Source organism: Bombus vancouverensis, chromosome 11 (genome assembly GCF_051014615.1).
Source record: "Bombus vancouverensis nearcticus chromosome 11, iyBomVanc1_principal, whole genome shotgun sequence".
NCBI lineage: Eukaryota > Metazoa > Arthropoda > Insecta > Hymenoptera > Apidae > Bombus > Bombus vancouverensis.
This window is the reverse complement of record NC_134921.1, coordinates 13,314,957-13,339,416: the sequence shown is the minus strand read 5'-3', so window position 1 is coordinate 13,339,416 and position 24,460 is coordinate 13,314,957. Positions and strand designations below refer to the sequence as shown.

Sequence of the window (24,460 nt, the reverse complement as noted above, 5' to 3'; positions counted from 1 at the left end):
GAAACAAAAATCGATATTCCAATTTGTCGAGACATCTAACGACACGATCGACACAGTCGCTCCTTTAAATCGTGTTTTGCCTTTCTCGTTGATCGTTAAGCTTCCCTGTATTTTTATACCTATAGCTGGATGGTGCAAATTTCAATTTGTAGCCACGCGAACGTCTCGAAATTTCTTGGGACGATTAACCTCTCGTTCCCTGGGCGGAAGGAAACTCGCGACGCATCTCGCGAGGGAAACGCTGCTGGCTGTACGCGAGCGTCGACCTCGAAAATTGGATTTACCCGAGGATCGATAAGCCGTCTCATAAATCTGTCCATTATCGTCCCGTAAAGTTCTCCATACGAGTCGCGAGATCGGCGCAGTTCCACGTCTATAGATTGCTCGCGATCGACAAGATCCAGGGATTGCACGGAAGAAACGATCGAGCAAGGTCTCTGCTAGATTCATCGATGAATCGAGATTTGCACCAGACGTAAGAAACCCGAATATACAGTATGTGCTGTTTAACTGGAAACGCTCAAACGTAACGATGTAACGTGGCGCGTAAATAAGTTCTTTCCGACGAATTTATTTTTATTCTTCTTAAGTCTGCTCTCTCGTTGTCAGTCTGGAGAATTTCTCTGCGACGCTTTGAAATTTCAGTGCCTCGGTCGAACGTCAAAAAGTCTAAACGAAACACGGTATTCGAGAGATCTACAGGTCCGTGGAGGCGCGATCGGAATATTGGTCGATCCGCAGTGGAAGAGCGGCTGTGAATTCGGCATTCCGAATCGGTCGTCAAGTCTGGAACGGGGGTGTCGAAAAACTAGTCTTCTCTCTTTCTCTCTCTCGCTCCCCCTCTCTCTCTCTCTCTCCCTGCTTCTTCACCACCCGTTTCCCTTCGAGCTTCTTCGTCCGTTTCTCCACCACCCTCGATTCTCCTCTGTTACTTTCGTCTGCTCGTTTCCCAGCTGCAGCCCCGGCCTGGACCGAGGAGTGCATTAAAATAAATTAATTTTCATGAGATTTTCCCGTAGCGAATGGCCGTTACGGGACTTAAAATAATAATTCAACGAGCCGCATGGGCGAAATTTGCATTTCCACGTCACGGCACGCTTCTGCCAGCCAGCCAGCGACGATCTTCAACGGCGTAACGGAAGTCGGAATAGAATTCAGAAGGCGGCAACGCCAGCTGAATGGAAGATGGGAACAACGTAGAAGAGCGAACACGAGGGCCACCAAATGGGACTGGAGAAGCGAGAAGCCGCTTGTTTATCGTAGAGACAGATATTCGCCGACTCAAGATAGAGAGAAAGAATCGCCGACTCGTTTAAGCGACAGAAATATTGCCAATTGATAAGCGTCGCTCGCGTGAAATTTCACTCGTACAGCTCAGGGTAAAAGGTATCTGAGCGCTGTCATGGGAATATACTAAGCGAGCCTGTTCGCATATCACGGTTTCCTGAAATTTAAAAGAGTGATTTAACTTTTTAAGTCGCCGGTACAGTAGTGGATTCGCTAATTTCGCGAGAGAAATTACGACGGATAAAAGCTACTTATCTTTATGTTGTTATCCTTTCACGGATTTTAACGAAAGGAATTCTTTTTGTCAAAGAACACGGACAATACGGACGGGTATAAAATAGTTGATATTCTTGATATATCGCTGCTTCGCTAAAAAAAACGTCTTATTGTACTTTAAGATCCACTTGAAATAATTGAACGTACAGCGACTTCGCTGAGGTTGCCTTTTATTCCCGCTAAAATTGTTCCATGTTCACGATACATAAATTACTTTCGCGAAGTACGCTTCGTGGGATATGGAATAATATCTGTTTTCCTTGTTACTATCAGTATTCTGACTTCGTTTCAAATCATTATACGCAATTGCGAACATTTTCTTGGAAAATCAAGGCATTTGAGATTGAACTCTGGCTTTCAACAACACAAACAATCTCTGGAAACGTTCACTACGCGTGGACTTGATATTTCATGGAATTATCGCGTCGTTTCACAGAACGGTCATTAATGGCCTTGCCCGAATGTCGAGTCCTTCGAAGGCGCCGAGTCTCAAAGTTTCAGTATTAATGTTTAGTTCCGTTTTGTGTAAAGCGGTTCTGTGAGCGGAAATCATCGTAAAGCCGGAAGACGAGCGAAACAAAAATATATGAGCAATTATAATTTGTACTATTTTAAAAACCTGCTTGCAACCTGCATAAGTTTCTCGCAATAATCGTAGAAGCCGTTTCGACGTGTCTCCGAGAGGGTAGCGATTCGAGAGTTACGATCTCATTTGAGAATGTCCCCAATACCAGATCGAGCGTTGACTCTTTTTATTGGACAGCAGTAAACGTGCCGAGTGGAAGTGCCTCGCAGCGTCGCGTTTATACGCGATAAACCCTTCCGAGTTCGAAAGTGCCCTTCGCCACTCCTTGACCAACCTTGTCGTCTCCTCTATGCCTGAGCCGAGGCAGCGATGGAACGTGTTATTTTCCCTCTTAGGTTTTTCTCGGTTGTCGTAACGGAACAACGTCGGCACGAGAGTGTCTGGTGTCGATTAAACCCGAAGAATTTCCCCGCTTTTATTCGAAATAATAGAACGTTCCGATAAGAGGTATTTCGTATAATGGATTCGTTCTACTGTGTTTCCAATGGGTCCTGCACCAACTAACGGACGGGAATTTAGCGGATCGATTGACCATTTGTCCTTCGCTTCGTCTGTTCGTTGCCAATACGAAGCATTCTGGGAGCGAACGGTAACAGACGATGAAACATGGATACTTTACAAGAACGAGTCCATTGGAAATGCTGAATTTTTAGCAGCTAAATGATCGTTGTACACAGACGAATGTACTTCTGTATATAGGTACTATAGTTTATAGGACAATGCAGAATTCGTCGTATTATCGATCTAATATCTTCTGATTACGAAACAGGTTTCCAACTACGGAGCTCTAACTCACCGAACGTAGAGCGTAGAACGTAGAAACAACGATCGTCGACGTCCACGAGAACTCTCGCCGAAAGCTCTGCAACGAAAGAATGAAATTCTTATTAAACAAGTTGTTACAGATTAAAGGTTTTCACGTTTTCACGTACGTGATAATATTTCACACTTATCAAAGATATTATTTATCGAAGATGTTTATTTATATAAAGATTTATCAAGGATTTATTAAAGGTTCGTTATAGGTTATTTATTATCTATTAAAGATAAAGGTTGTAAATACAATATCTTGCAGTTCTATCACGGTTCTACAGTTCTTGTTAATTAAAAACTTCTTATGAAAACGAAAAGCAGGTGACACACATTCGACACTCCTCCTTGGAGTATCGCGAGAAACGTTATACCCTGTCCCTAGTCGTATCGATGTTAATTAAATTAATTGCAAGAAACGTTGCCTCGTTCGTCGAATCAAAATCCAGAAAAGCTGTATTCCACTAACGAGTTACAAACACATTGAACGAATTTTCGTATCAATCCGCTTGTTCGAAAATTTCGCTAGAGATGCATTTTCACGTTGATAATAGAATACATTCTTTTATGTTTCGGTGCCAACGATCGATCGGTCCGTTCGTCCTAAACGCACCAAATATTTTGCGTCAGAAGAATCAACGACACGCGTGTCTCGACCGATCGCCACGATGCTTAACCACGCATCGGTCGATGCATCGTATTCTTTCAATTAACTCCTCGAAAACTTATTATTACGGCGATAACTTATTCGTCGACGAGGTATTCCCTGGACGTTATTCTCGACGTTCGAATAAAACAAACCGAAGCTTGCTCGTGGAGATACGTAGACAGGAAGTAGCCGGAAGCAGTCCCCGGTGACTCTTTTAGAGATGGGGGTCGGGTCCAGCGAGGGAAACGAGCGTGTCGTACCCGTGAGCTTTTCTTCTCCCATGACGATCCTAAAAACCGATGCACCATTCCAGCCTGCTGCAACCCTTCCCCATCCACCCCGTTCATCGTTGGACCGTCCCTCTAGACCGGTCTTTACAAGCTTCTTCTCTCTCGAGTGTTTATGGATCGGAGACGACACTTGGACTCGCTCGGGTTCCTTCGTCGTCGTGACTTCGACCGACCTTCCAGGAATCGTAACGAGGCTGGCCGGGCCGCGTGTTGCGCCACCATTACTTAAAACTAAAATTAGTTCCTCGAGTGTACCCTTGTGGCCTAGCTACGCCGAGCGGGAACCGTTGGAAATTGTTAGACCGTATTGGCAGAGTCCCGGCGCACGCGCTGCCGTACAAACGAAATCGTTGGATCGCGATTACGTTGGAATGCACGTAGAATTTCAGCATGATGGTCGGACTATATAGCGATACCTTTACAAACAGTGGCAGATACATTTGAAAGAAGGTATAGGTCAGATTTGACCGAAAAATCGGCTCTGTTTTTCATCTTTTACAAATTCAAACGATTTTTCACGATTTCTCGTACCTACGTATTTCGTCGGCCATCTATAAATCCATGTCTTTTTTTCACTACTTTTATTCCTTTTTCGAAAAGGAAAGGATAGAACTGCTTCTTTCTACTTCTCGTTTTCTTTAAACGCGAAGACCCAGAGAGGCAGAAAATTCGTACGCGTTTTGCCGGACGATCGTGCAGAAATTCCGATGGCCGTATGATTACCAGACAGATGCTCGGCGCGGCACTTTCGTTTCCTCGTTCCTCGTTGGGTCCGCATATCTTTGATCTTCTAAAGCGTCACATCGAGCGACGCATCTCAAATGGAAGGGAACAATGCATTTAAATGGGGACGATCCAAGGCGGAAGTCGTAGCTGGGTCGCGTGCACTCTCGTCCGAGCATTCGGCTACGAAACAATTCGACATAGTTTTCTCCCTGCCACCGTCCAACTGCACAGTTTTTTCGCCGGAAACCACTTAGAAATATTAAACTTTGCCACTCGTGACAAGTCACGCTATCAAAAGTTACGTATCAAAGTGGAAAATGATTAGGAACGAAAATCGCGTAAGGGGAATATGCGAGAAATTGTTATCTTTTGCGATGCTGTGCGTTGGATGATGTAATAAGAGACTGGAGCAGTTCTATAGATGACTCGGTCGAGAAAATTAGAGAAGAAAATTTCTCCGGAAAGTTGCTTGTACATTAATTACTTTTCCCTCGTCATCTTTCATTTTCTTCCTTTTCTTTTTTTACATAATTAGAGACTCTTTTAATTCAATTCGGAAGGATTTATTCATTCACTTTTTTTACTCTTGAGATAGATCAACGTAGAGCGTAGTAACTCCGATGCGAGATGAAAGAATTTGAATGTGCGTGAAATTGAGATTTGCAAAAATAGTCAAAGAAAAAAATTCGCTGCTCTATCCATAAAAGATAAACATTTTTATCGAGAACCCCGAGTAATAAAATTAATCGTCTAAATTTTCCAATAATCCCCTTTTCGAAAATAATTATATCGCGATATAAATTCATAGCTATATTACGAGAGTTAATATACTAATTAATATGGTAATTAACGCAGATTATTAATCCGACGTTTTGTCGCTAAAGCTCATTAATATTTATTTTCTTTATGATATTTCGCACATTTTCAACTTACCAAGAGATGGTATTTAAAAATGACAGTGCCAGTGGAGTATGAAAGTTTAATAATACCTATCTTTAATCTAGCTTCGTTGAATTAATCCGGAAATAAAATTTTTTCAAGTTGCCTCGTATCGAATCTCTGTGACCGGATCTAAAATGGCAAAAAGCGTGATTCGAGTCTCTTCGATTCTGCTATTTCGCAAAACGTTGGGCTCGCACGTCGTTGATCTATGGCGTTCTAACTTGATTTATCAGGGCGCCCGGATGATATACTCCGATATTCGGATTTGAAATGATAATGCTACTAGCGTGGTATTCGACTGGCTGATTGACTATCGGTTTATTAAGTTGAAAACGGCAATACCAGGGATTCGAGTTGACTACCTTTCTGTCAAACGTTGTCAATTGATATGAGATAGTAGGTTCGAGATATTCCTGAGTCGAATCGAACGTATCTTTAAATCGACGGAAATGATTTTTAAACGTATCTCGTCAATTGGTCGGATATCATATATGTATTCGTTATCGGCAATTACGAGAAACTTCGTAAAAAGATATATACGCGACACATTCGAAAGATATAAATCTGAATTCGCGATCAAGCGATCGACGAAGCGTCGAACCCCAAACATCGCCCTTCATCGAAACGTCGTCGCTAATTACGTAAAAAAAGGGAGAGAAGAAAGAAAATGAAAGGGTATTATATACATATATGTATACGAAACTGTGAGACACGTGCTGTGACGAATGACGAACGCAACGGCGATAAATCAACACTTCCGAAGTATCGTCCGAAAAAGCGCGCGAGCCCCCAGATGTTACTTCCGTTCGTTCTCCGTTGTTTAAACACCGTCCACGGGATTTCCTCTCTCTCTCTCTGTCTTTCTCTCTTCAACGAAGTCGCGCCCGGCCAACAACCCAATTTTTCGACTCGAAAAACGCGGTCACACGGCGCGCCGCAGTCTAACCGGGTAGAGACGCGAGACCAAACTTTCGTAATTCGCACAGACGCTGCGGAAATGTCAACTGGAACAATCAACGCCGCGCCACGTTGCAACGCGTGTCCCACGGGCACGATGGGCATTCCTTCCGACTAGCGACTGTCAGACTGGCCCTCGATTTATTATGCATTCCGTGAACAACGGTGATTACGAAATTGCACGATGGAAATGGAGGCTCCGGACGAATCGTGTTCGAGCTTGAACGCTCGAAACTTCAGTTCGAACGGTTTATAACGTCGACGGATCTTTTGGTTAGGTTTCAGCCGATCGAAGGATTCTAGGCATTGGATTTTTCCGATCTTTTTACGAATCCTACGAAAGTTGTACAAGATATTCGACGGAATTGTATGTTAATTGTGAGACAGCTTTCGCAACGACGACAATTCTGGACAAAAAGAGAGTGACGCTTTAACTCGCATGTAAACTTCGAAATTGTCTGGTACAAACTCTATAGTAGATCATTTATCAGGCTCATTTTATCGTATCGTAAAACTCTGCCCTTTCTTTTTTTTATATTTTCAATTCTTTTGCCTTCGGTTTCCTTTAAATAATAATATAACGATTGTGTTTGACAAATATTCTTCGCTGTAGCCGCTCTAACTTTAAAAACGTAGAGAAAGTTTCAAATATTTTATATTTCGCGGCAAACGCTACGTACATATTACGCAAATCGATTCGCAAGAAATTATTTAGAGTAGATTAGACGTTACTCTCCGATCTACCGTCATTATCCGCGATTTTCTATCCGATTTATATTTTTGAAACACGCGTACGTATGCACACGTACGCGAGTAGGACGTCAACTTTGTTCTATCCAGCGAGTCACCTAACGACACGGTGGATCTCGGAATGTTCGACGAGTTTGAGCGGCGAATTACTCGAGGTTTTACGAGCAACTCGAAAATTTGCGATTCCAGCGATAGCTTTCGGTAATTTCCGTTAAAACCGCCCTAAATTAATTTCGCTTTAGTCAGCGTTCAAAATGTGCAGATTTGGAACTTGGAAGGCAACTTTGAATTTAGCTATTACAATTTAACTCTGAATCATTCTTAATCCAGAACGCGTTATGTACACAGAGATCTCGAGAAATTGCTTGTGTAACATGGTTGCAATGGAGATACTAATTTGTAGTAATTGACTTTGAGATTAGATCGAATCCGTAATACGCCTCGAATAAGAAGAAGAAGGCTTGAACGCGTAATACATTTAATACGCGTTATATCGTTCTTTGGTCACTTTTATTCGTTTCTAATCGATGATCGTTAATGGCGTTTTTAGAAGCAATACCATTCTCTCGCGTCTTTTTTCTTTCTCTCGTTTTTCCTCTTGCCTTGCTGGCAACGTGTAAACGGTTACTTAGTAGGCAAATAGGTCGGCCAATAGGAACTTATTTCTGCGTCACGAGAAACAAGGGAATTCCCTGTGTGGCTGTGTACTGTGCCGATGATATCATCGCTCGTTCAATCATGGCTCCAGATACACGTGCGTTCAGGACCGTGACTAAATATACGAGAACCCAATCCGTTTTGTTCCTCCTCTCTATCTCTGTTCTTTAAGTCTGACTCGTTGCCCCTGGCCCCGTTGCTCGACCAGTCGATTCACTGACAATGAGATCACAAACACAGCGCAAAAAAACACTTTCTTCCTTTGCCGGACGACTTGGACAAGGTGCTCGCCAACCATGGAATCGCTGGCGCGTGGCTGCCTTTCTTCGGTCTTGAAGTCTCGAGCAACGGGGTTGTTGACACTTTTCGAACGTCATTAAGAACAACTGTATGTATATATAGGTTGTTCACACTGTCTTTGCTGTTTCGAGTATGGACGTTATATCAACGTACATAAAGTTGACTTTTAGTTGATTATTGCGATTTATTCGAGAAAAATACTTTCGCGTTTGTAGTTATCCATTTTTAATGGGTTTAAGAACGTTAAACGTTTCTGTTTGGAGAGTTGCTTTCAAAAACTGTTTTAGTCGCGTTTCTAGCCAGAGGATACCGTGACGTGGAAAGTAGCAGAAGGCAACCGCCACGAGAACTGCTCCCATTAAAATGGTTTTTTAACCTACGATACATTCACGAGTTTAAAGTAGCTCTCTTCGTAATTGCTTTTGTGTAACTTAATTGGCCCGCGGCAATGCTCCAGAGTAACGTATTCCACTCGCAAAAAGGTTAAATATAATTAAAGCGTATGAAAATGACGTGTATCAGAGCACGGTGCAAAGTCTTAGAGCTCGTATCACAAAAACAGAAATCTTTCGTATTTAGAGGGACACTTGGTAGTATTCGATTCTATGGTTATTCTTACAGGAGTATTTAACTCGAGAATTATTAACGTCGTAGCTTTTGTCGTTATCGATTTCCAATTTATAACAATTTGCAGTTCACTGATTTTAGGAAAATGTATAAAATTAAACCAAAGGAAATATCTAATTGAAATATCATGAAAAAATGTCGGCTTTCATTAATTCCAATACAAATAAACGTTACGATATCGAGTTTATAGAAATTTCATTTATATATAAAATTTTCATTGAATCGAACGAGAATTAATTTTAGAAGCTGAATCGTAGAGTAGAAAAAGATGAAATATGCTATTTTATTCAGATTGTACAATGAAACGTTGACAACACCGAGTATTCGTGATTGAATAAACAAAACGAAAATGTTCAAAACTGTGACAAATCTTTTTATTTATTTCGTTATTTCGTTTCGTTACGTTCTATCGTTATGTTTTTCCAGGCTTTTTAAAATACGCGCTGCGGCAGTATTTCTATGAAAATTTTTCATCAATTTTATTTGTTGTATATGCGACGGAAGTTCGGAACAAAGCGATGAAAAAACTCAATGAATAATAATTAAATATGTAATTGCTTATTTTGGCGTAACGTTTTCATATTTTATAACAAACACGGATCGTTGGTTTTTTTAATGAAAATAATTTTAAAAATATTTTTTCTTTCATTTCGATCCGGGTAATTCTAACGAATCCTTGAAAGAGTGTACAGAGACATTCGCCAGTCCTTCGACATCGTTGGTCAAAGGAGCGGCGAAATACAAGCGCAACATCGCCGGAACAACGATGGCTTTGTATAGATCTCGTTCCAAACGAAATTAATATCGCGTTTCAGGAACGCGTTATATTTACTTTAAATCGAGAAACGCGTATCGATCAGCGCAGTTTCACACCGTAGGTGTGCTTGCGCGTACATTTCGCAACGTCGATAACTGTTCTCGTACACCCGGAGAGCTGTTACAAATATTTGAGAGGTGACCGTATGGTTCGAGCAAATGAACCAAGTACAGTGGAAGTGACTTTAACATTAACCGTACCGACGCTTCACATATACCTATTTTTAGCCGGTCAATTTCGATTTGCTAATATTCAGACACAGAATTTCATCCATCTGAATACTCCTCGTTTATATTTTCTACGTTTTTCAATAACTTTCTCATTGAACGCGGAGATATATTCAGGGATAAGACAGAATACAAAACCAATGTATCGAATTCTATGAGATTTGTTCTCCCCTTGGCGTATTTGACTTCTCGTAGGCTTCGATCTGGGCTTCGTGACTCTGAAAATGATACTGTATTTAGATTTCGTCTAGCTATAGAGAACTCATTACGGAGGGAGTATATTTGTGAGAAGTATTCCTCGAGAATCTGCGACAAGACTTCGTTGTGTTTATGCGTTACCTGACACAGGGTCTGTCAGATTATTCAAGCGCTTACGACGAAGCCATACACGCGCCGCATTCAGATGTCTACAACTATAGCTGGCTGGCTAGATCTACTTGAGTTCAGAACCGAGGACCCAGACGGAGAACTTTAGAAAAAGCCGTAAATTTGTCGGCAGTAAACGAGTCAGGTGACGAATTTTCCTCGGTAAAAAGCAGAGAAAAGATTGAGAAATCGATTAATCGGATAATAGAAGAACGTACATAAAGTTAGACGAACGGAAGAAATAAGGATGATAATATTCGGTCGATCGATGAGAACTTGACCAATTATCGTTACGATATGGTGGCAAAGTAAATTTGCAGATTATCGCCACTGCTGAGTCGCTGGAAGTCGACGTGAAAAAGTGAAAATATCCTTCTTCGATGTTACAAGAACATGTGTAAGATCTTTATCGTCGTTCGGCCAGTTTTCCGAAACGATTCATCGTCGGCTCTTCACAGCGTTCGCCGACAACAGCTCGACGATATTTAAACAATTATCGTGCTCGGCTGACGCAAATGCACAAACAGCTATGATATCGGCTGATAAAAGGCCGACGAAAGAGTTGCCGAAGGCAAGAACTCTGAATGGTATGTGGTCTGGATGTATTACAAGCGAAGCCCGAGCTTCGAGTCATGTTCACGGTTAAATGGCCTGTAAAAGACGAACAATGCGATTGTTTGAAATATCACGTGTCTCGGGTCGGGGTCGTTTAAACATCGTTAACGGGTGGTTTTCTGCGAAACGGAGCGGCTGTTGGGCGAACGCGATTTGAAATTCGCGCAGATGAAATTCAATGACAGCGGTTTCGTAGGACGATTGTTCGAGTCCGAATTAATGCGCGGATACCAGAAGTTTCCAAAGTTCGGACCCAGACGTGCTTCTACCGCTGTCTGCCGGCCCCGTTGCATTTCCGCTGCTTGAAAACTTCGAAAGTTGATATCGCCGCATTAATTTGACGGAATGCTTCGCTAAAGCGAGACGTTCGCGTTGGCTTGCCGCAATTCCGGCAAACAACCGGCGAAAAGACAACGCTCGTCGTTCTGGATCGATCTGTATCGATCTGTATCGATCGGTCGCCCGTATAATGCTTTGAAACGCGTTCTTCAACGACATTTCTGGCCTCTGAAATATGACTGTTCGTTTCGAATGTGGAAAACAGTGGAGACGACTCTCGCCAAGTTTGTTCTTATTTTAAAGTAGCTATCTTAGTAGCCGAATTTCCATGATCTGTTGATCGTCGAAGCCGCAAACACCGTCCTTGTCTTTGAACTTGTTACGGTATTTTCTAAACGACCGTTCGAATAATTTTCTTCGCGAAATAAGTGTACGTTTGGATGAAATACGCGTGGCAGAATTGGCTGACGATAACGCCAGAAATACTCGAAACTTGGATCCTTCCACGTAAGAACTGTCCCTTCTCTTTCGCTATAAAATTCCGGCTTTGGAAACAGTCGGTACAACTGCAACGGCTGGCTGTGTAGTCCACGTGCACAGCTTATGGCGTCCAGTTCTAAAGGGAGGAACCAACGGAACGAGGGTGGAGGGAAAGGAGGAAGTCGAAATGTTTATCGAAGTTATTCCGGGGACCGAACGAACGGTCTAACATAAGCAAACTTTGCCGTGAAAGGGCAGCAAAAGCTGATTATGCCTGCTCGCTTTACATCCTGGCGAATTAAGACGACCGCACCAGTCGTCTGGGCGTGTCTGCTAATTATATTTTTTCATTAGCGAAGCCGTGCGCGGTGGAAAAAAAATGAAATATCCTGGGGAGGCTGCTGGTCGAGACAGTACTCTGAGGAAACAATAAATTCTGCAACATAACCGAGAGTGTAATTATTCGGTATTCGAGCATACGATTCGAGTTGCTTCTACGTCACAGTATCTCAGAGTGTATTTTCGTGACTTTGGTCGTTTCTCTTTCCACTTATTTTTACGCTTCTTGCCAAATGACAGGATATTTTTATTAGGTAAGGTCTGATTCACTGGCAAGTAGTCGATTCTTCGGATTGATCCGCGTGCCTCAAGTTGGACGACTTTTTAGGTACGAACGCGTATCGTTGTTAAGCGGATTTTAACTTTTGCTAGCACAATACGTCGTTTTTTATCGGATGATAAAGCGGGATTTATTTCGAAAAATGTCAGCCGTATGTATTTCCACTGCTTGCTTTGTTTCAATAAACTACGGCTTCGAAATGTCCTATATTTTCTAGGATTCTCTGATAGTTATTTATCGCGTAGTTACACTCTGGTTATCGACGCGAGAGGAATAAAAAATAAAACGGAAAACGAAATTCGTTTAGCTCCAACGGCGTTATTCTCCGATAAAATTTCGCGAATAAACCGCTATTACAATATGGACGAGCAAATTTGTTTTTGCAAAAGTTGACTTATCTGTCGAACGATAAATAGCTTCGAGCGAGCAGCTAAATATTTTGGCGAACGAGTCACGAAAAACATGCGGTTTTTGATTACAGATAGAGTAATAGAAAAAGAAAAAAAAAAGAAGAAAAGAAAGAAAAAAATAGGAGAATAGCAGGGAAAAGAAACGGTGCGAAATGTTACTCACGCGTAGTTAGTGGGAAACTCAATTTCGAGGATTAACGATTCGTAGTCTTTCGAGGGTGCAATCGCTTTAACGCGATACTGTTCTTTCGCTGGCTATCTCCCTTAGCCGGAAGCGAAATGAAGAGATATTAAAGATGAAAGAAACACGAGGATAGATAATTCTCCGGTGGTAAGAAGCGCGATGAAAAGACCGAGGTGGGAAAGGAGAATAAATGGTACACGATGTTGCAGCTGTTGCAATAATCCCACCGCTCTTATCTGTGTGTATATCGTGGATTGATAAGGGTAACGCTGAAAGTCAAGGAGATTAATTCGGTCCGATGAGAAAGGGAGCATTGTGTACGGTGGTAGGAATATCGCGAGAATAGTTGAACCAATCTCGATTCATTTCGAACGTGTCGAGTATGAATTAAACATGGATTCGATGTTCTTAACGATGCTCCGAAACGACGTTCATAGAACGGCGAGTAATTATCGACCGAGTTAATGGAAATAACCTTTGCCTCTGTCGAATATTAATAGAGATAAATCAAAGAGCAAAGTGTACGTAGATTTAGGGCGAGGAGACTTTCGTGCGACGCGAAGACGTTGATTCGACGCGAATTCGAACGAAAGTTTGTTCATAGAAAATACGCTTCTTCGGACGCTTAACGCGCTCTTCGAGAAAGTTGGCGTACTCCAGCCGCGCGAAAGGGACATTAAGCTCCGATCCAGGCAAATATCTGTTTTCAAACGTCCGTTGGATATTTGCACGCTCGCCTGAATATTCAGCAGCGGTCGACGAGCTCGCGCGTGTACGCGAGTCGTGCATGAATACAACCGTACAGATATTATACGGCCATTTACATAAGACGTGGGTGACGTTCGCGTGGACATCGGGCGTAGACGTCAGCCTCCAGAACCGGTGGAACGGCGGAATTTTCAACGACAGGACGGCATGCCCGTGGAAATTCTCTAACGCCAGTTCAGCGATGCTAAATAGCCGGATTTGACCGGATGCTCGAGAGAAATCACGCCACTCTACAGGAAGAGAAAGAGAGAAGGTGAAAACCATGGTACACCGTTTGCTTGCTCGAGCACCGATTGTTTGGACGAGTGGCCGATTCAAGAGGCAAAAATAGGGTTCTCGCTTCCGGGGGAAAGATCGTGATAGGGGATCCTTGCGTGTGTGGTTAGGAGTTGACTCGTTACCTTACGGCTTTTCGGCTAGATCAGCTGCAAACCGTTTCTTGCCATACGAAATGAATAGCGAATAGAAAACGAACGAGAAGTAGATCGAAACTGGTTGCATGGTATTTTTTATTTTTGCCTTTATAAATCGAATGGAAAATCCTTTGGAAAGTTAATCCTTTGTAACGTTATTGGAACGACTTGGCGATCCTATATACCGTACCTCTATATCTCTATATCTCTTAAATATCATTTTATTCGAAAATCTAGAAACCACTTACCGGTACTTCTGGACGTCGATCCGATATTGAAACTACTATGAGAGAGGCAATTTAAAGAACGACGGCCAATCGATATACGTACCGAATTATCCAAAGCATATTCGGTTACGTAGTAAATTATAAATCCGCGTTACATTTTAGAGCCGCCTTCGTTGCCTTACGCGTAATTCGAGTCGAACTCGTGGTACGGGCTACCAGTACGCTACCAATGGATTACCGAATACAATCGTATTTCGGTGTTCCGTTTCACACGTAATACTAAGACGGAAATGAAAAAAGACCGATACTCCGAGAAGCTAGATTTTCATTTTCCGAACGTATTTCAAGTTACAAGGTCTTTCACTCCAACGAACGACTTCGTTAGGCGATCGGAAACTCCTGTTGCAGGCTCTTCTCGTTTACCGCATCAGCGTCGAACGCGTTTCGAAATTAATCGTTGGCCTCGAAGCGTCGAGCAGAACGTTTCACATACTTGCTGCATATCCCTGTCGGTTTATTTCGATCCAATCTGGTGCGACACCGGTGGAATATTTTAACGCCGTAACACCAGGAAATCGAATCGAATTTAATCGGTCGATCGAGAGAGCTTTACGCGCAGCCATTTACGATTTTACTGTCGCATTGCATTCGCGATTTATACGTCTTTGAACGGCGGCCGGAACGTATTGAGATTGCCAGCCGATACTTCCGGTTATATCTACGCCCGTCCTAACTCCCGATGTCAGCCAGACTCGAAAGCCCGTAAAATTATCGACAGTATCCGAGGAAATAAAGACGTCCCTCCAGGCGAGAGACGAAAGTTCGACTAAAAAGATCGGGCCGATTGTACGACGTCAGCGAAACGTTCCTAGAAGACGTTTTCACGGTGAATTGTGCTTTTACATATAGTGCCATCCCTAGCCTGCCGCTCTGCCTCTGGATGGATCACGCGGAAGCAAGTTTTACGTTTCTCAGACGCTACAGCTACCTCGGCATTGGCTGTATTATACGTGTTAGAGATATTGGATGCTTTGGTATTCTAATTTCGTAGCCACACACCCAAGTGCCTCGTTCAAACGTACTATCGAACTCTAACTTGCCACAGACTTCACCGGCAATGTTCAAAGTACCGAATGCGGATTAAAACGAAATATTCTAAAGCAAAGTACGACTCAAACGACGAATTAAAGTCACGACTCAAACTCCTGCGTCCTCTGGTATCGATAGTGGGTTGATTCGACTCGGCTTTTGGGGTTTTGCTTTCGCGCGAAACTGTACGTAATTTATCGTAATGTATATCCGACTTTTCGGCACAAGTATACATATATCGGTGGCGCGAAATCGATATTCGAGGCAGGTGTTCGACCGGTGAAAATCGATCGCATCGATGCGAGTTCGAGCGATAAAACTCGTGCCGTGCGTCAATCGGTGCTAAATTTAGGCTTGGCTTGCACCATAAGCCGCGCCGACTAAATCTGTTTCGGCTATATACTACTACGTTGTTTTGCTTTCAGTTTCCTTCGAAACGTTTTGCTCTTGATAAATTTGACTGCTCAAGGAGCAAACGCATCCACCATTGAACATTCAGCCGCGGAGATTTCATCCATCGAATCTCCGTGTTCTCTGTCTTACTTCCTGCGATTAAGAGAAAAAATCTTGTTGCAAGTTTTACACCACGTTACCATATGGTGCTCTGGTTTGCTTCCTTTAATTATTTGTATATGTTTCAGCAAGTAAAATTCATCGACGATCAACGTAATATCGGAAACAACGCGATGTGTGTTTTAATAATAAACCAATTCTCTGTAATTGTTATTCCAATATGTTAACAGCGACGTAACATGGTAGAAACTTATAGAGGAAATATTTGGTTCCTTTCGGTAGAGGTGGCCTTGAGTCTTATATACGAGTCTCGATATTAAGTATTAAGGAAATTTCTTGATAAACGGCCTCGATATATGAATCGAGTCGTCAAAGATACAGGATATCCTTCTTTGTCTCGTAATCTTTAAGGTAACCAAAGTATCTTTCAAACGATTCTCGACTCAGCCCGTAGAAACCTATCCGCTTCTTAACCAACGCAAACGTATGACAAAGCCTGGGACGATGGTACAAGAAGATGCACGATCCACTGGATCCACGGTCCACGTAGATCAAAGAGTAGATCCATGATCCAAAGAGGATTACGTAACCAGCGATGAGAATCGGTGGAAGTGCGTACCGAGTCTGCGGCTAACCACGCTACAGGGCGTCGTCTGTCCCGTAGATAGCGACGGTAACTTGAATTTGAATACGTGTACGCCCGTCTGCCACGACGTATAATCGTATCTTTGGCTGTGCGTGTGGCCAGTGATTTGGTGTGTGCACGCGTAAGTAGATAGTTGTGGTTCATCGTATTAATCCTATTGCGGTGCAAACGAATCAAGGGAGTGGCAATCTGATCCACGTAACGCTATACTCTCAGCTTCTCGCTCCTATTCGCGAGTATCGATATCGTTAGAGACGGATCGAGAAACGGATTTCAAGACCTTTGTTTCGCGATGACACGATTGTCAACGTCTACGATCACGTTGGTCGAGTTTGAAACAAATCTTCGATTCCGGTCATCCGCGTTTGCGTTAGACCTTTGTCGATTAATTCTCGTATAGCTTAGATAGCTCACAGATCAAGGAGAAAACCTTGGTGAAATGAATTTTCGAGACGCGAAACTCTCGACGGTCGGTCGTACACCGGCCATTTCCCTTCGCCCGCTATGTACACGTCGATCTCGTGAAAACTCTGTTTCTTATACTTATGAAAAATCAGCGTTCGACCGTGGTCCATCGATAACAACGCGAAACTCGCGGCGTTTTCCATTATACGAGGCTGGAACGAAAGAGTCGAAGGAGGTCGCGCGGCAAACAACGGCGATACATATCCAATTAGCGAGAACGGGCCACTCGCCGGAATAACGAGCCACTGAAAGAAAATGAACGCGTCGTGGGCGTGTTGGCTGGTTATTCCGTGCAGCCCTTCGGCTCGGAGACACGGTGCCGTGACTCGTGTCGAAACGTTATTGCCGCCAGTCTCCGGAGAGTCGAAACGATAAGGACACCGGTTTCGGATGGTTACGTGACATTTGAGGATTGACATTAAGACGGCCGAGGCCGTTGCGCCGCGGCTCCCCATTCACGGCGACATTTCGTTAATGCCACCAGCCATGGAGCCGTCTTTAAGGGCGCTTTTTACGAGAAAATCCGCCGGAGACGCGGCAAGCCCTCACCCGTTGGTCTACGCTCGTATAAACCTGTGCGACGTAACTGCCGGAAGAAAAGGAGAAGCGCGAGTCACTGCGCGAGACATTTTCCAACGGCCCGATTTTTCCTCAGAGACGAATACACGGTCGAGTAAATTGTTCATCGTAGATAGTTTCGCGACCTGAGAAGACTCGCGATCGAGCGGACGTTCCATCCAATTAACAATTTCCAACGTTATACGACGCGTACGATAAATTTGTTTCGTTGTTGCTTTTACTCTGCTCTTTTCTATGGCCATAACGTGAATTTTAACCCTTTCTTAGAGATGGCTCGCTCTATACGAAAGCGCGTGGAAGAGGGTGCAGAACGGCCATGTATTTCGATAGGAGACCCATTCGAAGAAGCGTGCAGGGTCGTCCATATATTCGTGGGGTGTGATGTTCGCGATAGAAGCAGGACGCATACACTGGAACTCTATTATCCATCTGTCTCTCTTCTCTTCTCTCGCTCTCCTTTTTTTTTTCTTTTTTTTTAATACTTCTCTCCATTCTCGTACGTTGGTACCGAGTGATACGAGCTCCTCTGTACCCCCTCACCGTGTCACAGCCAACCGTGTTTTCGAGGATACTCGTATTCAGGGTTGAAAGTTCCCGAGAAAATGATTACCAATCCGGCCGAGTGTCACACCGCGTGAAATTTTATCGACGTAATATTTGTCCCGGTGACAGGTTTATAACGGGGGCAAACGCGAGCCGCGAATCGAGTCGAGTCGAGTCGAGCGAAAAAATTTCGTGCCACGGTGATCGAACGAGCGTTCTACGCCGAGAAAACAACGCCAAGATCCTGATAATAGAGTTTGGATCGTTGCTTTCCAACTCGAAGATATTAACGCGTGAAACGTTGCTCTTCCAATCTGTTAAATCCTGTTGCCCGATACCGCTAAATCGGTACCGTTAAATTTTAATCTATCAACCACGTTGGAAAAGAAGAAATTTACCACGAGCCACGTATACGTATTTACGATACGATCGACGTTATTCATCTTCCGTATAAACGCGCGCTGATCGCAATCTTCGACGCAAAATTCCTTCCTACCTTTGCATCTCGAAACATTCGCGATCGGTATATGTTAATTTAACCTGACACCTACGTTCCATGAATTTACCATTAAATATACGAAACAATTGTAATTCGATATTAGAAAAGAAAGCAGACGGCCGATAGCGTGTATCTGCATAATACAACGTCAGATTTCGTAAGAGCAATCGTGTTATCTTTGCTTTTGTTGAAGATCCAACGTGTCACGGTAACGCGGACATGGCCGGCAATCCGAGTGTTAAAAATGAAATTACAAACGCTGGATGTCCTTAATTAGTCGTAATATACGTGCTTTAAGCAGCGGAACAAGTAGGTCGCGTATCTGTCATAATCAGACTTAATATACTCGTTAGCAATATTTGTTAGATGAAGCAGTGTGCGTAAGAAGATAATCAACAGGTGACAGGTGACATCTCTTTTAATTATCTTGCAATAAAATCGTGGAATTAATATATCCGCCAATTTCAAAACAATTATGTACACTTGGCGTGTACGGTTACGAATTATGCGTGCAGCTCTATCTTCTGTAAAATCGCGTATAAAAAAGGGGATTAAATATCACGAGAGTAGGATACGCGAACAATACAAAGCAATTGGCACGTATAATAGGTATAAATTGTAGGTATACATTGGTATATATATATAAAAGGTATAAATTGAAGTTCCGGGGAGTTCGTACGCCAGTACGAGCGGATGGTTCATCGAAGTTTCAGCGTTTCCTTCGATCCTGCACCGTTTCGTAATACCGCGCGTATTTTTCTTTCCATTTCGCGTATTCTCTGTTTTGTTCTCGATCGAGGCTCGCGATATCCTCCTCGTTCCCAATTTCCTCGTACTCGGTACCAACAAAGAGTAGCAAGACATCCTCGCGAACCACGCAGCCGAGTCGGATCCCGAGAACGAACTTCAAAGTATCAAATTTCGATCGACATTTCAAACGAATTCGTGCAAAATCCGAAAAAGGAAAAGCAAACGGCCGCTTTATCTTCTTGCCCGTCAAATACACGGCCCAGAGTAACGTGGCCGAGTAGGCTATGCGCAAAAATACGCGCAGTGTGCGAAGTTTGCGACGAAAGTCGCGAGCAACGATTCCCGATTTTACGCAGACCCTCGTTCTCCCTGCCAGCCGGTTTTAATCAAAATGACAAAAAACAGCCACCTCCGGCGCAAATAAAAGCGCATCGCGCGTCCGAGTAGAGCGTTTATCCGCGAAAGAGTTTTGCAATCTACGCTTAATAGTTACGACTGTGCATGCCACAGTGCCACTGTTTGTACCGATCACAGACCAGAGAATTAACGGAATCGCGAGAAGGTTGCGTAAGCCGGTTGCGAGCTATCTTCTCAAAGTTTAGCGCAAGTTGCATTAGCTTCCGTTTTTACTGCTTTTCGACGATTTTTTGTAAAACGGAACGTAAAGCGTTCGTTGGACGTTGTTCGAAATTTTCCAAGCCTGATTTCAGAGTCAGATTTCCCTGCTTCGATTCGAAGGAGAAGCGCAAGAGGGAAAAGAAATTTTGTCGCGCTTAGCGTGCAACTTAACGTCGCGTCGATTGCCTTCCATCTTCGCAACGTATATGATCCACCATGTAACGTGTAAAGCAGATACGAGGATGAAGCTATATCTATATAGAGATGCAAATATTGAAAATCGATTAGGATATCTACTTCTTACGAACAAATATTTTTCAACGTTCCATCTTCCTCCTCCCAACGATTTCAATTTTCTCTGTCAATTTTGTCGATTCTCGTCATCTTTTCTTCGTACCATTTGCGCGTTAATAAAATTGGCCTTTGTACGCGGCAAGTTCTATATTTAATTGGTTTCGTAGCACAAATACGAATATTCGTGTATAGTTTTGTTTGGTAACAGCCGCGTAGTTGTAGCAAATCGAATGTACGTACGTACCTACATATATAGAAATTGTTCGACCAATTGGTCGCGCATTGTACAGTTTTCGTTTCCAGTTTTCATCGAATCGTATCGTTGCGTGATTTGATTACGAAAAATTAAGAACGTATAAGCGAAAGCGAGAATTCTTGCAATTTTTCGAATCGAGTCGTGAATCAAATTTGCATCGCGTTCCTCGAGTAGACTGTGTAAATAAATAACGTTTTGTTTGTGATCCTATTATTTTCTAGAAAGAGAGAGCACGAAGAACATAGTACGAGACTAAGATTACGGATTTCATATTTAACACGAAATCTTAAATTTTTATCTTGGATCGTTTAGAATTCGCGATTTTTGAACGATAAATTTTTTATCCATAAACAGCTGAAAAACTTACGTAAGCTGATACGTACAAGAGTCTGCCATTTGTTGGAACGACATCGTGCAATGAATTGTCCGCGAAGTCGCAACAAAAATGAGAGAAGATCTGGTTGGAATTTCGAGCGAGTATAAAATGGCCGAGCTACGACGTTTCCTTGGAAACTTTCTTCGTTTCTTCTTCGACATATGCACGAATGAATAATCACGCTAGATACAGAGATAGAACTGCTCCATTTTCGCTTTTATCGGACAGCGCGTTTTTCGTGGTTGATCGTTGGCCTGATTTCCAGTGGCCTCACGTTCGGTTTACCAGCGGAGCTTCTCTCTTTTGCGCGATACGTGCGTCGAGATAAAGATTTACCGCGTTTCGCCAAACAGCCATGTCGCGAATAAATATTAGATTACGCGAATAATGTGCTTCTGCCAGGGTGAACGCGGAATAAAGTCGCACACGCCTCGCCAACCAACTAGCCGATCGTTGCTCGTACTTCGATCCAACCAATTCGTGTACCAAATTGAACGTGAATACGCTGATCGTGGAACCACCACACGTTCCACGTCCAATGGATGCAATTCTAATGCTAAATCGCTGCCGAAATCAATAATACGTTTATCTTGGAAGAATCCCGCGCGATGTACACCCCCGTTTATAAATACGACAGGCTCTCTCTTAAATTCCGAGTCGTGTTCCAGCTCGCAACGTTATTGTTGCAATACGCGCTCTTTCATTTAACTCGATTATCGACAATTTTCATTCGTTTCCGATGAATTTCTTTCAGCGACCAAAAACACTCCGTTGTTTAGATAGCGTAAGACCGAGATATGCAGCAGATATAGAGAGGGCCATCAGGTTCCGATCGATCCGCGTGTTAATCTACACGCGCGTGTATCTACGCGCTCCCTTATCTATTCATCTATCCGTTTCTCCGTCTATCCCCTCTGTCCTGTCCGGCTGTCGATGACGGCTTATGCAATGCCGGAAACTGATCGGATTCATTGGGGCGGGTAATAATATTTTGCAGGGTCGAGCAGGTTCGTTCAGTCTGGCCGGTTCCCGTCCCGTGAACAGGTCGTATCGATTAGCTCCCTATTTCCCTTCTCTTCACCCCACCCCTCCCATCCCACATTCATCCCCTTTCTTCGTTTTCTTTCACGTGTCTTCTCCTCTAATAGTCTATCGCGTTGCGCTCTTGCGTTCCGTGTTTGCTGCCGACACCTATATACCGCTTCGACCATCTGCCTGAAACTTGGTGAAAAAATTGTCTCGCGTGCTTTCTCGTCCAGCTCTGATGGATAACCGATTGTTGCTTGCCGCTGTTTGCTCAGCTACGGGGCTTAATGGACGCGGAATGTTATGCTATTTGCGGTATCGTTTGATGTATCGGCTTACGGATAGTACCGTCGTGCTGTTCGTTTCCAAGATTTTCGAAGATTTTTCCCGCTGAAAGAGACGGTAAAAGGCAATGGTGTTGTTGGAGAGGGTGCAGCCATCCAGGAGCGTTGATAGGATATTATGCTACATGCTATTATGGTGGTACGAAGCTTATGATATCGCGTTATCGGAGTATTTTGGTCGTGAGTTGGAGATTAGAGGAGTTCCTGAAACGTTGTAGTTATTGACAGCGTATACGGTCGATACATTTTCGTCCGTGATGCATCGAATATTCCTTTATTCGAACGATCCTATCCCCCGGTTAATTGGAATAGCGACGGTGCCATTTGCAGGCGATTACAGGATACTTTGTTGACTCGATCGAGTCGACGAAGGAACATAGCTGTAGGACAATAAGCAACGGGAGACTTGCTACGTGCGTCGAACGCGCGTGTCTTCGTCGGAGGGCAGAAGCAGCGTTAAACCAGAATTACACGACGCTGCGAAAACAAAGCACGATTCTTGGTTGTAACGGTACAAGTACAAATGTGTCCGACGCGTACGTCAGACGTTCGCTGTCACGTCGTAGCGAGATTGCGTAACTCGTGTGATTCGGGTTTAAGATCGCTTCTGTTCCTGATGCAGACGCGCGCCTTGGACGCACGTAGGAAATCCCGGCTTTAGCCGGTTTGTTAACATTCGTCGTCGAAGTAGTTTCAAGAAATATGTATATTACGTTCTTTATCGTATTCAAAACCTGACTTTTATCCGTTCACCGTCCCTGCACATTGTAATTCTAAAATATTCAGTTTAGCGCGGTTTGTCAATTACACGACCGCGTTTGAGATACGATAAAATAACGCAGAACGTAACGCGATGTTACACATATATATATCATATATTAAAAATTTTAACGATAAAGGTCCGATTCAAAATGTAAGCGAATGATGCTTTTAAAAGAGAAATTAACTACCCGTTCTCGGCATTACACGTGTCTGTTTAATGATCTGGGACGACGATAAACCTTGAAATGCTGGCTGAATACAGAACTCCTCAACCCAATTTCAAAATTGTGTCATACACAATAACGGAACGTTCAAAGCTTCTCAGTTGACTAATTCTGTATGCCGTTATCGAAGTTTATTGCGAACTTGCGACTATTTTAGCATTCTGTTCTTTGATGGTACAAGTTGCTCGACAATTTTTGCTTCGCTATATATTTTTGTTAGGATAGTAGGATTCTTCCTGGAGAATCCAAAGATTCGAATAAGAGTCGTTTCAACGTCCGAAACTGTGACAGATTAGGTAGAGAAAAGGCGACGATCGATTATTTGTCATTTATATTCTAAATTCGTATTTATTTTCCAGGAACGCATTGCTCCTTCGTTCAAGTTTAAAAGAACAGCCTCTTTCTCATTTTCCAGATTAATTTAAATTGGCGATGCACATCGTGTTCCCCTTCGAACTTCATACAAACTGTCAAAAGTTTTTATGCGTCACGCATCTATTTTAAAGCGGCCGGTTGCCACAGCGAAGTCGTGCGCTATAAATTTTAATGAAAATATTAAAAGCATAAATAAGACTACGACCACGTACCGCGCTGTTGAGAAATATTCTTCGGGGATTTTAAATTTGTCCGCAAAAAACAAGGCTTCGGATAAAATCGATTCGACCAATGACATTTAATTTAAAATTTGAGGCGATCGATTCGAGTCTGTGGAACTTTTTCGAGAAAAGGTATTTAATTATATAAAATATAGGTATCTCCTACGCGTTTCGGAGTACCCGCGGTGAAATTTCCTAGTTCGAAATATCGAGCTTTCTTTGATCACGTTTCAAACTATCGGCCATTTTCCAATTTTCTCTCCAGTAAAGATATTAACTTAAAATATCAAATATTAAAAAGAGAGCAGCATCGATTCCGTGACACGCCATTTTTTATATTTGTTTTTTTTTCAACATCAAAGCGGCGAATTTAACCGAAACCGATGCAGCTGTTCATTTATGAAAAAGCCCCAGCCTCGTCTCGTATTTCCACAGCGCGCGACGCGATGTAATTCCTTTCGGGCACCATCGCTCTGTAATTTTCATCGGACAAACGATGCGCTATTGTTCCCGGTGTTCCAGAGAATGTTTTCTGGGTCTTATCCTCTTAGGTACATCAAAGTGCCAGGCGACGAATGGTGCAAAAATTACGTGGCGCATTGTGAATTTCGTTAGAAC

The 24,460-nt window shown here is 43.0% G+C and overlaps 1 protein-coding gene and 1 long non-coding RNA gene across 2 annotated transcripts in view; one reads left to right on the top strand and one right to left on the bottom strand.

The window, feature by feature from the left end:
* SpdS (Spermidine Synthase) overlaps positions 1–24,460 on the top strand; it is a 192,227-nt gene that overhangs the window by 73,332 nt on the left and 94,435 nt on the right. The window lies entirely within an intron of this gene.
* LOC143303362 (uncharacterized) overlaps positions 2,358–24,460 on the bottom strand; it is an 86,373-nt gene continuing 64,270 nt past the window's right edge. Inside the window, exon 3 of the long non-coding RNA XR_013059554.1 lies at positions 2,358–3,011. This is a non-coding gene — a long non-coding RNA (uncharacterized LOC143303362). The remainder of the gene's footprint in view (positions 3,012–24,460) is intronic.